This window comes from Engystomops pustulosus, unplaced genomic scaffold, assembly GCF_040894005.1.
Source record: "Engystomops pustulosus unplaced genomic scaffold, aEngPut4.maternal MAT_SCAFFOLD_188, whole genome shotgun sequence".
Classification (NCBI taxonomy): domain Eukaryota; kingdom Metazoa; phylum Chordata; class Amphibia; order Anura; family Leptodactylidae; genus Engystomops; species Engystomops pustulosus.
Window position 1 is genome coordinate 188,484 of NW_027285068.1, and position 10,915 is coordinate 199,398.

Sequence of the window (10,915 nt, forward strand, 5' to 3'; positions counted from 1 at the left end):
TTTCGGCTTGACGCCTAGTCCGGTCCCTGCCGGTTCCCGTGGAGGCCCGCGGTCAAAACCAGCTCCCCGGCTGTCGGAGCCGGAGCCCCGCAGCCCGAGCGGACGCACCGAGTCCCTCATGTAAGGGATAGCCGCCCCTACGGAACGGCCCGGACTGGGACCAGGCACCCCCAGGCGCCGAAGGGGTGGGTCGGCCGTGTTGCCGAAGCTTAGCCGGCGCTGATGACCGCAGCCCCTAACGATGCCCACAGGCGGGGGAGCCAAGGAGAGCACTAGGAAGACGTGGCGGGGTCGGACGGCTCAATTTCCAGGGTGGGACCCCGGGGGTTCAGTACCCCGGGCATCCGGTCGGTTTCGCCGGCGCGACCCCAAGCCTTCCACGGCCCCCTTCGTGGGTGCAGGGATACCGTGCAGGGTGCAGGCTTAGACGCCAATTCCCCAGAAGTTTTAGGGATAGGGTTTGTCCGGGCGCCACCGCAGCGACAACCTCGCAAGAAGCTCTCTTCCACAAAAGCACGGGCAACGTTCGTGTGCGAGTGTTGGTCTCCCATGGTCTACCGACTCCCCCGGGCGGCCCAAGCGTTACGCCCACGGCCGGGCCCTCGAGCAGGCGCACCCCTGGTGCCTCTCGTAAGGGAAGGCTACGGTCCTCAACCCCTCGTATGGCGGGGAGGGCGCATTTGAAACGCTAAAGGACGAGCCCTGTTCGGGACCTGGCGGGGATCCGCGGATTGGCGAGAGGGATGGGTCTGCCGTTGGTCAGAGGGGACGCACCCCTGGGACGCAGTTTGGCATTAGCGACCGATGGCCCATCTACGACCATGTACTCCGGGAGCGCCAAGGAGGACGCGGGTGGGCTTTGGGGGCAGACTCAATTTCCAGGGTCTGGGCGCCGGGGGTGCAATACCCTTAAGCGCTCATGTCGGTTTCGTCTGCCGCCCGCCTCTGGCCCGGCTCCTAGTGACGGGTGCTGTGAACGTGCGATCGTGCTTGCGGTTGAAGAGTTCAAAGGCTACCGCTGGGGATAACACGCCCGGGGAATTTAGAAACCCCCCCCTCCGCTACAATCTCTGCTTCTGCCGGACTCGGAGGGGAGCCGCCCCGGGGGCGACCGCTCCCTCTCCTCTTCCGCGGCGTGCCGCGCGCTTCGCCGTCAGCAGCGGAGCGAACCTTTTTCTCGGTCCGCAGCTCTTCAGGCGTAGGCGGGCAGCGCTAACAGGGTACACTGGGGACCACTCGACCGCAACCGCTCCTCCGACCGACGAGCATACCTACCGCGGATACGCCACGGTGGGTCTAAGCCTCGTCGCCGCCGCGAGGAGCAGGCGGGAGCCGTCCCTTTTCGTGCTGCGGAAATAAACCGTGGACACAGAGGTGTGTCTGCGCTCTCCGACCGGGCGGGGGGCGATTGGACTTGCCCGAGGGACACTAGGCGAGGCGCTGCCGCGGGAGCCGGAGCTCCGCGCTGGACGCTGCCGCCGCCAACGCCGCCGCCCCCCACCCACGGTACGGTGGAGTACGCCCGTTCCATACGCTTCGTAGCAAACCTCAGCCGAAGCAGAGAGTCCTACCGCTGTGGCAGGAGCGGGGCCGTGCGAGGACCACACTGGCACCGCGCTACACAACCTTAGGCAGAGGACGACAGCCGCTCACGGGGAGCGGGGGATTGATGCGCGACCAAGACTGAGGCTAAGGAACGCTTTACCATAAACCGGCCGGGGCCAATACCCCTGACCGAGCAAAGTGCCCTGCCCCGCCGGATCGCGCTGTGTCAGATCGATCAAAAGAGCGGAGAGCCGAGACTCTACCGCTGGGAGTTTGTGGAGAACGGCCTGGCTTGCGTCCCGTCCTCCCGCCCTCGACCTCACATGGCTAGCCTCACCCGCCGGGAGCCACCCCATTGGGGACCGTAGGGCGGAGAAGGGGTCTCCGCGTCCGGAATTTACTTGTGGAGAACGGCCTGGCTTACGTCCCGTCCTCCCGCCCTCGACCTCACATGGCTAGCCTCACCCGCCGGGCGCCACCCCATTGGGGACCGTAGGGCGGAGAAGGGGTCTCCGCGTCCGGAATTTACTTGTGGAGAACGGCCTGGCTTACGTCCCGTCCTCCCGCCCTCGACCTCACACGGCTAGCCTCACCCGCCGGGCGCCACCCCATTGGGGACCGTAGGGCGGAGAAGGGGTCTCCGCGTCCGGAATTTACTTGTGGAGAACGGCCTGGCTTACGTCCCGTCCTCCCGCCCTCGACCTCACATGGCTAGCCTCACCCGCCGGGCGCCACCCCATTGGGGACCGTAGGGCGGAGAAGGGGTCTCCGCGTACGGAATTTCTTGTGGAGAACGGCCTGGCTTACGTCCCGTCCTCCCATGGCTAGCCTCACCCGCCGGGCGCCACCCCATTGGGGACCGTAGGGCGGAGAAGGGGTCTCCGCGTCCGGAATTTCTTGTGGAGAACGGCCTGGCTTACGTCCCGTCCTCCCGCCCTCGACCTCACATGGCTAGCCTACCCCGCCGGGCGCCGCTCCATTGGGGATACGGTACGGCAAAGCGCGACGCCGCACGATGCCAACACTTTGTGCAAAAACCTGGCAGAGTCGACCAAAACCTCGCTTCTTTGACCGGTATTTTTGATGCTTTTCTCTGCCGCCGAAGGTGCACTGAGGGTCGGATCGCCCAAAATTTTTACCGGTCGTTTTGGTCTGCGGTTCTTCCGAGAGGTGCCCGCCTGACAGTTCTTTTTCAGCAGCCTCCGAAAGGCCATCCAGCGGGCAAGCCAGGGGTTGGCAGCCGCCGGCGGTGAGCCTTCCCCGGCCGGGGCAGACGGCTCCGACCGCAAAATTTTTTCGACTTTCGCCGAGGCCAAAACCCCATGCACTTTTAAAGCCTGCCCGCAGCGCCGTCTCCTGTCAGACGTCCCTTGCCGCCTGCGGTGGTCCTCGCCCGGCAGAGAGAAGCCGGAGTCGCCCCCTCTCCGGTTCTTTTTCACCATTCCGGAGCTCTGAAATCTGCCGGACACCGAGTGACCGAGGACGCTTCCAGGAGGGCGGCAGCGAGAGGCAGAGTGCCACCGGTCGGGTCGCCGGTTCTCCCACACTTTGAAAATTTTTCGCTTGTTCTGGTGGGATGGAGAGAGAGCGTGGCTTATGCGCCCTCTGCCCCGCGGTCCGCCCTGGCTGGCCTTACGCCGGTGGTTCGCCAGGCCACCGGCACCTTGTACGGCGGGGACGGCGTGGCTTATGCGCCCGTCAACCCACCTACTCGCCCCGGCTAGCCTTTTACCCGGAGGGCGCCACGCTCCGGGTACCAGTGAGCGGCACGAACCCAGTCATACCATGCCGCTCACCTCGCGCCCTCTCCGGCCTCCGCCGCGGAGACCTCCCGCTAGGACCTGCGGGGGGCGATTTCTGCCAAAATCTACAAAGTCCCCGATGGTTAAGGACGTAGACTGTTGAGCGGGACCTACACACTCTTGTAGCCGATGGGGCTCGCCATTTCCCGCAGAAAATGGACCACCTCCCGCAGAGGAACATGAAATGCCCCTTCCCGCGGGACCCGAAGGACCGCTCTGTCCGAGCAGGCCTCCAGGACCACGGCACGCAAAAGCGACTCAGTCCCGCTGGCATTACGGATCTGACTTTGTGCAAAAACCAGGCAGAGTCGACCAAAACCTCCCTTCTTTGACCGGTGTTTTTGTTGCTTTTCTCTGCCGCCGAAGGTGCACTGAGGGTCGGATCGCCCAAAATTTTTACCGGTCGTTTTGGTCTGCGGTTCTTCCGAGAGGTGCCCGCCTGACAGTTCTTTTTCAGCAGCCTCCGAAAGGGCATCCAGCGGGCAAGCCAGGGGTTGGCAGCCGCCGGCGGTGAGCCTTCCCCGGCCGGGGCAGACAGCTCCGACCGCAAATTTTTTTCGACTTTCGCCGAGGCCAAAACCCCATGCACTTTTAAAGCCTGCCCGCAGCGCCGTCTCCTGGCAGACGTCCCTTGCCGCCTGCGGTGGTCCTCGCCCGGCAGAGAGAAGCCGGATTCGCCCTCTCACCGGTTCTTTTTCACCATTCCGGAGCTCTGAAATCTGCCGGACACCGAGTGACCGAGGACGCTTCCAGGAGGGCGGCAGCGAGAGGCAGAGTGCCACCGGTCGGGAAGCCGGTTCTCCCACACTTTGAAATTTTTTCGCTTGTTCTGGTGGGATGGAGAGAGAGCGTGGCTTATGCGCCCTCTGCCCCGCGGTACGCCCTTGGCTAGCCTTACGCCGGTGGTTCGCCAGGCCACCGGCACCTTGTACAGCGGGGACGGCGTGGCTTATGCGCCCTCTGCCCCGCGGTACGCCCTTGGCTAGCCTTACGCCGGTGGTTCGCCAGGCCACCGGCACCTTGTACGGCGGGGACGGCGTTGCTTATGCGCCCGTCAATCCACCTACTCGCCCCGGCTAGCCTTTTACCCGGAGGGCGCCACGCTCCGGGTAGCAGTGAGCGGCACGAGCCCAGTCATACCATGCCGCTCACCTCGCACCTTTTCCGGCCTCCGCCGCGGAGACCTCCCGCTCTGTTCTGCGGAGAGCGATTTTGGGCAAAATCTACAAAGTCCCCGATGGTTAAGGACGTAGACTGTTGAGCGGGACCTACACACTCTTGTAGCCGAAGGGGCTCGCCATTTCCCGCAGAAAATGGATCACCTCCCGCAGAGGAACATGAAATGCCCCTTCCCGCGGGACCCGAAGGACCACTCTGTCCGAGCAGGCTTCCAGGACCACGGCACGCAAGAGCGACTCAGTCCCGCTGGCATTACGGATCTGACTTAGTGCAAAAACCTGGCAGAGTCGACCAAAACTCCCCTTCTCTGACCGGTATTTTTGTTGCTTTTCTCTGCCGCCGAAGGTGCACTACGGGTCGGATCGCCCAAAATTTTTACCGGTCGTTTTGGTCTGCGGTTCTTCCGAGAGGTGCCCGCCTGACAGTTCTTTTTCAGCAGCCTCCGAAAGGCCATCCAGCGGGCAAGCCAGGGGTTGGCAGCCGCCGGAGGTGAGCCTTCCCCGGCCGGGGCAGACAGCTCCGACCGCATAATTTTTTCGACTTTCTCCGAGGCCAAAACCCCATGCACTTTTAAAGCCTGCCCGCAGCGCCGTCTCCTGTCAGACGTCCCCGCCGCCTGCGGTGGTCCTCGCCCGGCAGAGAGAAGCCGGAGTCGCCCTCTCTCCGGTTCTTTTTCACCATTCCGGAGCTCTTAAATCTGCCGTACTCCGAGTGACCGAGGACGCTTCCAGGACGGCGGCAGCGAGAGGCAGAGTGCAACCGGTCGGGAAGCCGGTTCTCCCACACTTTGAAAATTTTTCGCTTGTGCTGGTGGGATGGAGAGAGAGCGTGGCTTATGCGCCCTCTGCCCCGCGGTACGCCCTTGGCTAGCCTTACGCCGGTGGTTCGCCAGGCCACCGGCACCTTGTACGGCGGGGACGGCGTTGCTTATGCGCCCGTCATCCCACCTACTCGCCCCGGCTAGCCTTTTACCCGGAGGGCGCCACGCTCCGGGTAGCAGTGAGCGGCACGAGCCCAGTCATACCATGCCGCTCACCTCGCACCTTTTCCGGCCTCCGCCGCGGAGACCTCCCGCTAGGACATGCGGGGGGCGATCTTGACCAAAATCTACAAAGTCCCCGATGGTTAAGGACGTAGACTGTTGAGCGGGACCTACACACTCTTGTAGCCGAAGGGGCTCGCCATTTCCCGCAGAAAATGGATCACCTCCCGCAGAGGAACATGAAATGCCCCTTCCCGCGGGACCCGAAGGACCACTCTGTCCGAGCAGGCTTCCAGGACCACGGCACGCAAGAGCGACTCAGTCCCGCTGGCATTACGGATCTGACTTAGTGCAAAAACCTGGCAGAGTCGACCAAAACTCCCCTTCTCTGACCGGTATTTTTGTTGCTTTTCTCTGCCGCCGAAGGTGCACTACGGGTCGGATCGCCCAAAATTTTTACCGGTCGTTTTGGTCTGCGGTTCTTCCGAGAGGTGCCCGCCTGACAGTTCTTTTTCAGCAGCCTCCGAAAGGCCATCCAGCGGGCAAGCCAGGGGTTGGCAGCCGCCGGAGGTGAGCCTTCCCCGGCCGGGGCAGACAGCTCCGACCGCATAATTTTTTCGACTTTCTCCGAGGCCAAAACCCCATGCACTTTTAAAGCCTGCCCGCAGCGCCGTCTCCTGTCAGACGTCCCCGCCGCCTGCGGTGGTCCTCGCCCGGCAGAGAGAAGCCGGAGTCGCCCTCTCTCCGGTTCTTTTTCACCATTCCGGAGCTCTTAAATCTGCCGTACTCCGAGTGAACGAGGACGCTTCCAGGACGGCGGCAGCGAGAGGCAGAGTGCAACCGGTCGGGAAGCCGGTTCTCCCACACTTTGAAAATTTTTCGCTTGTGCTGGTGGGATGGAGAGAGAGCGTGGCTTATGCGCCCTCTGCCCCGCGGTACGCCCTTGGCTAGCCTTACGCCGGTGGTTCGCCAGGCCACCGGCACCTTGTACGGCGGGGACGGCGTTGCTTATGCGCCCGTCATCCCACCTACTCGCCCCGGCTAGCCTTTTACCCGGAGGGCGCCACGCTCCGGGTAGCAGTGAGCGGCACGAGCCCAGTCATACCATGCCGCTCACCTCGCACCTTTTCCGGCCTCCGCCGCGGAGACCTCCCGCTAGGACATGCGGGGGGCGATCTTGACCAAAATCTACAAAGTCCCCGATGGTTAAGGACGTAGACTGTTGAGCGGGACCTACACACTCTTGTAGCCGAAGGGGCTCGCCATTTCCCGCAGAAAATGGATCACCTCCCGCAGAGGAACATGAAATGCCCCTTCCCGCGGGACCCGAAGGACCACTCTGTCCGAGCAGGCTTCCAGGACCACGGCACGCAAGAGCGACTCAGTCCCGCTGGCATTACGGATCTGACTTAGTGCAAAAACCTGGCAGAGTCGACCAAAACTCCCCTTCTCTGACCGGTATTTTTGTTGCTTTTCTCTGCCGCCGAAGGTGCACTACGGGTCGGATCGCCCAAAATTTTTACCGGTCGTTTTGGTCTGCGGTTCTTCCGAGAGGTGCCCGCCTGACAGTTCTTTTTCAGCAGCCTCCGAAAGGCCATCCAGCGGGCAAGCCAGGGGTTGGCAGCCGCCGGAGGTGAGCCTTCCCCGGCCGGGGCAGACAGCTCCGACCGCATAATTTTTTCGACTTTCTCCGAGGCCAAAACCCCATGCACTTTTAAAGCCTGCCCGCAGCGCCGTCTCCTGTCAGACGTCCCCGCCGCCTGCGGTGGTCCTCGCCCGGCAGAGAGAAGCCGGAGTCGCCCTCTCTCCGGTTCTTTTTCACCATTCCGGAGCTCTTAAATCTGCCGTACTCCGAGTGACCGAGGACGCTTCCAGGACGGCGGCAGCGAGAGGCAGAGTGCAACCGGTCGGGAAGCCGGTTCTCCCACACTTTGAAAATTTTTCGCTTGTGCTGGTGGGATGGAGAGAGAGCGTGGCTTATGCGCCCTCTGCCCCGCGGTACGCCCTTGGCTAGCCTTACGCCGGTGGTTCGCCAGGCCACCGGCACCTTGTACGGCGGGGACGGCGTTGCTTATGCGCCCGTCATCCCACCTACTCGCCCCGGCTAGCCTTTTACCCGGAGGGCGCCACGCTCCGGGTAGCAGTGAGCGGCACGAGCCCAGTCATACCATGCCGCTCACCTCGCACCTTTTCCGGCCTCCGCCGCGGAGACCTCCCGCTAGGACATGCGGGGGGCGATCTTGACCAAAATCTACAAAGTCCCCGATGGTTAAGGACGTAGACTGTTGAGCGGGACCTACACACTCTTGTAGCCGAAGGGGCTCGCCATTTCCCGCAGAAAATGGATCACCTCCCGCAGAGGAACATGAAATGCCCCTTCCCGCGGGACCCGAAAGGACCGCCCTGTACGAGCAGGCCTCCAGGACCACGGCACGCAAAAGCGACTCAGTCCCGCTGGCATTACGGATCTGACTTAGTGCAAAAACCTGGCAGAGTCGACCAAAACTCCCCTTCTCTGACCGGTATTTTTGTTGCTTTTCTCTGCCGCCGAAGGTGCACTACGGGTCGGATCGCCCAAAATTTTTACCGGTCGTTTTGGTCTGCGGTTCTTCCGAGAGGTGCCCGCCTGACAGTTCTTTTTCAGAAGCCTCCGAAAGGCCATCCAGCGGGCAAGCCAGGGGTTGGCAGCCGCCGGCGGTGAGCCTTCCCCGGCCGGGGCAGACAGCTCCGACCGCATAATTTTTTCGACTTTTGCCGAGGCCAAAACCCCATGCACTTTTAAAGCCTGCCCGCAGCGCCGTCTCCTGTCAGACGTCCCCGCCGCCTGCGGTGGTCCTCGCCCGGCAGAGAGAAGCCGGAGTCGCCCTCTCTCCGGTTCTTTTTCACCATTCCGGAGCTCTTAAATCTGCCGTACTCCGAGTGACCGAGGACGCTTCCAGGAGGGCGGCAGCGAGAGGCAGAGTGCCACCGGTCGGGAAGCCGGTTCTCCCACACTTTGAAAATATTTCGCTTGTGCTGGTGGGATGGAGAGAGAGCGTGGCTTATGCGCCCTCTGCCCCGCGGTACGCCCTGGCTAGCCTTACGCCGGTGGTTCGCCAGGCCACCGGCACCTTGTACGGCGGGGACGGCGTTGCTTATGCGCCCGTCATCCCACCTACTCGCCCCGGCTAGCCTTTTACCCGGAGGGCGCCACGCTCCGGGTAGCAGTGAGCGGCACGAGCCCAGTCATACCATGCCGCTCACCTCGCACCTTTTCCGGCCTCCGCCGCGGAGACCTCACGCTCTGTTCTGCGGAGAGCGATTTTGGGCAAAATCTACAAAGTCCCCGATGGTTAAGGACGTAGACTGTTGAGCGGGACCTACACACTCTTGTAGCCGAAGGGGCTCGCCATTTCCCGCAGAAAATGGATCACCTCCCGCAGAGGAACATGAAATGCCCCTTCCCGCGGGACCCGAAGGACCGCTCTGTCCGAGCAGGCCTCCAGGACCACGGCACGCAAAAGCGACTCAGTCCCGCTGGCATTACGGATCTGACTTAGTGCAAAAACCTGGCAGAGTCGACCAAAACTCCCCTTCTCTGACCGGTATTTTTGCTGCTTTTCTCTGCCGCCGAAGGTGCACTACGTGTCGGATCGCCCAAAATTTTTACCGGTCGTTTTGGTCTGCGGTTCTTCCGAGAGGTGCCCGCCTGACAGTTCTTTTTCAGCAGCCTCCGAAAGGGCATCCAGCGGGCAAGCCAGGGGTTGGCAGCCGCCGGCGGTGAGCCTTCCCCGGCCAAGGCAGACAGCTCCGACCGCATAATTTTTTCGAACTTCTCCGAGGTCAAAATCCCAGGCACTCCGACGGAAGGTCCGCCGCGCGTCTCCCGTCTGACGTCCCCGCCGCTCGCGGTGGTCCTCGCCCGGCAGGGAGCTGCCGGATTCGCCCTCTTACCGGTTCTTTTTCACCTTTCCGGAGCTCTGATATCTGCCGCACACACAGTGACCGAGGACGCTTCCAGGAGGGCGGCAGCGAGAGGCAGAGTGCCACCGGGCGGGTCCTCGGTTCTCCCACACTTAGAAAATTTTTGCGCTTGTGCTGGTGCGAGGACGTAGGTCTTTCGACCGGGGCAAGAATGGAGGGCGGTAGCCGGGATTGGCGCCCTATTCCCGGCTAGCTCTCGGAGGCTTCACCCGGTTGGAGGTTGGAGCTCCGACTTCCATGGGCATGTTCCTCACCGGGACCTACGACCAAGTGTGGCCGAGGGACAGTGACACATTCCCGGGTAGCCTGAGTGGCTGCTCCCGCTGAGCTACTTCCATGGGCACTATTCCTCCCCGGGACTTGCCGCCAAGTCTTGGCCGGGGGACAGTGACACATTCCCGGGTAGCCTGAGTGGCTGCTCCCGCTGAGCTCTTACTTCCATGGGCATGTTCCTCACCGGGACCAACTACCAAGTGTGGCCGGGTTTCGAGCTCCAAACTCGGCTTGCACTTGGTCGCTTGGGGGGTCCCCTCCGCTCCGGGAAGGGCGCCCTCCAGCGGGCAGACGAGGGTACTTCTAGTCTGCCAGAGCTCCATGGGGCCCCTCTCGCCCCTAGGCTCCCCGCCCAGGGTTCCAGGGTCCCGGATAAAGCCACCCTGCCGAGTTCGGTATAGGGTACCGGGCCTGGCTGGAATCACGCCGGGATCGGTGAGACCTCCTCGGCCGCGGCTCAGCCTCCAAACTCCCTTTCGCGGTTCTCTTCCCTTCAACTTCCATGGGCATGTTCCACACCGGGACCTCCGACCAAGTGTGGCCGGGGAACAGTCACCCATGCCCGGGTAGCCTCAGCGGCTGCTCCCGCTGAGGTCAACTTGGAGGTTGGAGCTCCGACTTCCATGGGCACTATTCCTCCCCGGGACCTGCCGCCAAGTCTGGCCGGGGGACAGTGACACATTCCCGGGTAGCCCTGAGCGGCTGCTCCCGCTGAACTCTTACTTCCATGGGCATGTTCCTCATCAGGAACCAACGACCAAGTGTGGCCCAGGGACAGTGACACATTCCCGGTTAGCCTGAGTGGCTGCTCCCGCTGAGCTACTTCCATGAGCACTATTCCTCCCCGGGACCTGCCGCCAAGTCTGGCCGGGGGACAGTGACACATTCCCGGGTAGCCTGAGCGGCTGCTCCCGCTGAGCTACTTCCATGGGCACTATTCCTCCCCGGGACTTGCCGCCAAGTCTTGGCCGGGGGACAGTGACACATTGCCGGGTAGCCTGAGTGGCTGCTCCCGCTGAGCTCTTACTTCCATGGGCATGTTCCTCACCGGGACATACTACCAAGTGTGGCCGGGTTTCGAGCTCCAAACTCGGCTTGCACTTGGTCGCTTGGGGGTCCCCTCCGCTCCGGGAAGGGCGCCCTCCAGCGGGCAGACGAGGGTACTTCTAGT